Genomic DNA, 4,114 nt, shown 5'->3' with positions numbered 1-4,114 from the left:
AACCACTCGCTATGACGTGCACTGACCACCAGGGGGCAGACAGTCGATCGGTCGACCAGTCGCTATGACGTGCATTGACCACCAGGGGGCAGGTGCTTCTTCTGGTGGGTTAGCTTGCTGCTGGGGTCCGGCCGATCGGGGACTGAGGGAGATGGGCCAGACACGCCCTGGAGCCCTCCCAGGGTCCCTCCCCGGCTGGCCAACCTCCTGTGTCCCTCCCCAGCCCCGATCGTGCACCGGTGGGGTCCCTCGGCCTGGCCTGCGCCCTCTCCCAATCCAGGACCCCTCGGGGGATGTCTGAGAGCCCTTTTCGGCCCGATCCTGCAGGCCAGGCCGAGGGACCCCACTGGTGCACAAATTCGTGCACCGAGCCTCTAATGTTCCTATAACATCCTTGAATGGGGCTTGTGAAGCCTCCGCTCGAACAGTCCTGTTTTCTAAATGAGTGTAAAGCAATGCTGGCCGCTCTAGCCATCAAAAGACAGCCTGGTGCCCGGTTCAGTGGCTCACGCAAGACTCATCAACCAGGAGGTCATGGTTCAATTCCCCATCGGGGCATATGCTGGGTTTTCAGGCTCGATCCCCAGTAGGGGGCATGCAGGAGCCGGCCAATCCTTGATTCTTCTCATCATTGATGTTACTATTTCTCTCTCCTTCTCCCTTCCTCTATGAAATCAATAAAAACAAACATACTTAAAAAAAAAAAAAAAGAGCCCTAACCGGTTTGGCTCAGTGGATAGAGCATCGGCCTGCGGACTGAAAGGTCCCAGGTTCGATTCCGGTCAAGGGCATGTACCTTGGTTGCAGGCACATCCCCAGTAGGGAGTGTGCAGGAGGCAGCTGATCAATGTTTCTCTCTCATCGATGTTTCTAACTCTCTATCCCTCTCCCTTCTTCTCTGTAAAAAATCAATAAAATATAAAAAAATAAAAATAAAGAGAAACTTAAAAAAAAAAGAATTATTAGAGCATTCAAAATAAAGACAGACTAGTGTAATAAAAGTTGTCACGCTGGTTAAGTGTATTTTATCACAATGGAAAAAAACGGCCCTGGCTAGTTTGGCTCAGTGGATAGAGTGACAGCCTATGGACTGAGGGGTCCTGGATTCGATTCCAGTCAAGGGCACATGCCCGGGTTGCAGGCTTGATCCCTTGTAGGGGGCGTGCAGGAAGCAGCCGATCCATGATTCTCTCTCATCATTGATGTTTCTATCTCTCTTCCCCCGCCTCTCCCTTCCTCTCTGAAATCAATAAAAATAGATTTTAAAATATGGAGCAAAAAAAAGTTGTTACACTGCGAGAAATAAAACATAATTTAGTCCCTGCTTTGCTACCTCATCTCTTTTGGGGAGTTGGACTCGATCACCCCTTGTAGCTCTACCATTCATTCTATGCTTCTAAAATTCTTTCTTTTTAAACTTAAATTTGCATTTAAAAATATATTTATTGATTTTTCACAGAGGAAAGGAGAGGGATAGTTAGAAACATCGATCAGCTGCCTCCTGCACACTCCCTACTGGGGATGTGCCCGCAACCAAGGTACATGCTCTTGACCGGAATCGAACCCGGGACCCTTCAGTCCGCAGGCCGACGCTCTATCCACTGAGCCAAACCGGCCAGGGAAAATTTGCATTTTTTTTTCTCTGTATAGAAGGACCCCAAACTATGGAACTAACCGCCCAGATCAAGCCAGTTCCGGAAAGTAAATAAACACCAAGACAGGCGTTTAACCAAACGTCTCCTGAGTGTGTGGAGGAGGCGAAGAAGGGACTCGGAATCCCACAGGCAGCTGGTCTGTGCCCCCCGCCAACGGGGTCTTACCCAGCCCCCCGAGAAAGTGCCAGCGCCAGGCCTCCTGCCAGAATCTCACCACCTTTGCCCTGCAGCCAGGGGGCCGGCCCTTGCACTCCACACTGTGCAGGGGACCCCGGATTCACCCTTCCCTCCCCTTCGCTCCCCACGCGTCACAAAGTCCAGGAAGCTCTACCCTGGCACCTGCCATCCCTCCCAGGCTGCACCCCAGCACCTGGCCCCGGGGGAACCCGGGAAAGAAGGGGCTGCCTCCTCGCCAGGGGCTCCCCGACCCCGGCCAGGCGTGATTGAGCCTCGACCTAGGAACCAGGAGGTCAGGGTTCGATTCCCGCTCAGGGCTCATGCCCGGGTGGCGGGCTCCATCCCAGTGTGGGGCGTGCAGGAGGCGGCCGATCCATGATTCTCTCTCATCGTGGATGTTTCTATCTCTCTCTCCCTCTCCCTTCCCGTCTGAAATCCATAAAAATATATTTAAAAATATAAATAAATTAAATTTAAAAACCCAGAGGCTCCCCGGCCTTTACCCCAAAGGGGGTCGGGGCACAGAAAGGCAGGGCAAGTCGAGTCTGGTTTTCAAGGACAGCGATGTACTCACTGCTGGGCGCTCCGAGGGGCTCCCGCTGGGCAGGGTGGGGCGTCGGGGGCGCAGCGGGTTGCAGGGGGCACCTGAGTCCAGCGGACCGCACCCTCGTGGGGTGTCCGCGCTCCAGCTCTGGGGTCAGGGAGGAGGGGGCAGCGGTCACGCACCGGCGGCCTCTGAGCCCGACGCACCGACCCCTCCAGCCCGCGGGGAGCCTCTCTGCGCTCGGGGCGGCCCCCCTACCCCGGCCGCTATCCCGCCCGCTCACCGTGCACGACCCGCGGTCCGAGGCGGCGTCCGCTGTCCAGCAGCCCGGGCTGAGGGCGGACGGTCGCGCTGCGAGGTCTCGCGCGGTCAGGTCTCGCGCGGCGTGGCAGCGACTGACCTGCAGCACCTCGGCCCGCCCCCGCTCCGAGCCCGCGACTCCTGACTTCTGATTGGCTCCTTGAGAGAACCCCGCCGCCAATCAGCGCAGCCGAAGGGAAGGCGAGGCCCCGCCCCGCGCTATCTAGAATATTCAGGATGAGATTAGGCTTCTGATTAGCTCTCTGCAATCTGACCCCGCCTCCTCTCGGTGCTCACGTCAGTCAAAATCTGGATGCCTCTTCGCGTAACGGGGCTTCTTGTTTCTGATTGGCTCGTCGGTATCCTGCCCCGCCCCCCGGCGAGCAGCTCTGAGCTGGCTGCTTCCGGCTATGGAGTTGCACCGCCTGGTGTGCACAGTCCCGGTAGGAGGTTTTCAAGGACCGTTTTTTCTAGGGATCGTCGGTGTCTGGGCGCGACTCGCACCCTTTCTCCTTCCTCCCCTTCCTGCGGGCAGCACGCACCCCGCAGGCCGCCTTCGGACCCGCGTCCCCGGAGCTGCAGGTCCGATGGGAGGTCCCGGCGGTCGGGCTGGCTGCGTTCTGCACAGACCCAGCTCCCAGGATCGCGGGTGGCGCAATCCTGGTAGGTGTGCACAGTCCGGGTGCCGATGGGGAGCTGCAGGGGGCGCGGGGCCTCGGCCAGACACACAGCACCCCGTTTCCTGCTCTCTTCCCACGCCACTGACTTCATTATAACGGATGGGAAGGAGGCGGGGAGGGTTCCCAGGGGGCGGGTCAGTAGTTGGGTCAGAAGCTGTAGGATCGTCGGGTTCTCTCCCCGCGGGAAAGTGCGGGAACACGTGATTTTCAGGAGGCTGTGCGAACAGTTGGTAACCTTCGTTGTCCAGGGCAACCAGGCTCTGATGGACAGCTGGGTGCACTCCTGCAGCCCACACAGGGCTTCCGAGGGGGATCTCGCCACCCTCCACGCAGGCAGCTGGAGCCTTGTTTTTTGTGAATGCACAGCCCCCACCCCTCATGCTTTTATTCTTTTTTTCCATCAGCGTGTAGCGCCCTCGGTTATCTGCCGCCCCCGTGATTGCCCCGGATGTGCCCCAAACCTCTGCTGAGGGCGGGCCTTTCCCGTTAGATTTGGTTCTTATCTCCAAGTAGCAGCTTCCCACAGCCCCAGTCTCAACACATCTCATCCCTTTAGGCTGTGAAACACCAGCTCTGATTCGGTTTTCTGTGGCCAGAATCTGACTCCTGTTTGGCCTCATTAGGGCACCTGCATACCTGTCCCTCAGGCAGCTCATGAGTTCTCCACCCTCACTATGTTCATTTTGTCCTATTCTTTTAAAAAATATATATTTTATTGATTTTTTACAGAGAGGAAGGGAGACGGATAGAGTTAGAAA

The 4,114-nt window shown here is 56.8% G+C and overlaps 1 protein-coding gene across 2 annotated transcripts in view; it reads right to left on the bottom strand.

Moving 5' to 3' along the window:
• The window catches only part of HYKK (hydroxylysine kinase), a 10,183-nt gene extending 7,387 nt beyond the window's left edge, over window positions 1-2,796 (bottom strand). The window contains exon 1 of one of the 2 annotated variants that reach the window (XM_014450070.2): window positions 2,660-2,796. The gene's annotated coding sequence lies outside the window, so the exon portion shown is untranslated. Of the gene's footprint in view, window positions 1-2,406; window positions 2,438-2,659 lie in introns of those variants that run through there. The other variant, XM_023748705.1, reaches the window with a different exon arrangement.
• Between the last annotated feature and the right edge of the window lie 1,318 nt (window positions 2,797-4,114).

The sequence above is a fragment of the Myotis lucifugus genome, unplaced genomic scaffold (genome assembly GCF_000147115.1).
Source record: "Myotis lucifugus unplaced genomic scaffold, Myoluc2.0 scaffold_1700, whole genome shotgun sequence".
NCBI lineage: Eukaryota > Metazoa > Chordata > Mammalia > Chiroptera > Vespertilionidae > Myotis > Myotis lucifugus.
Note: the sequence above shows the minus strand (reverse complement) of the source record. Positions and strands in the feature narration are given on the sequence as shown.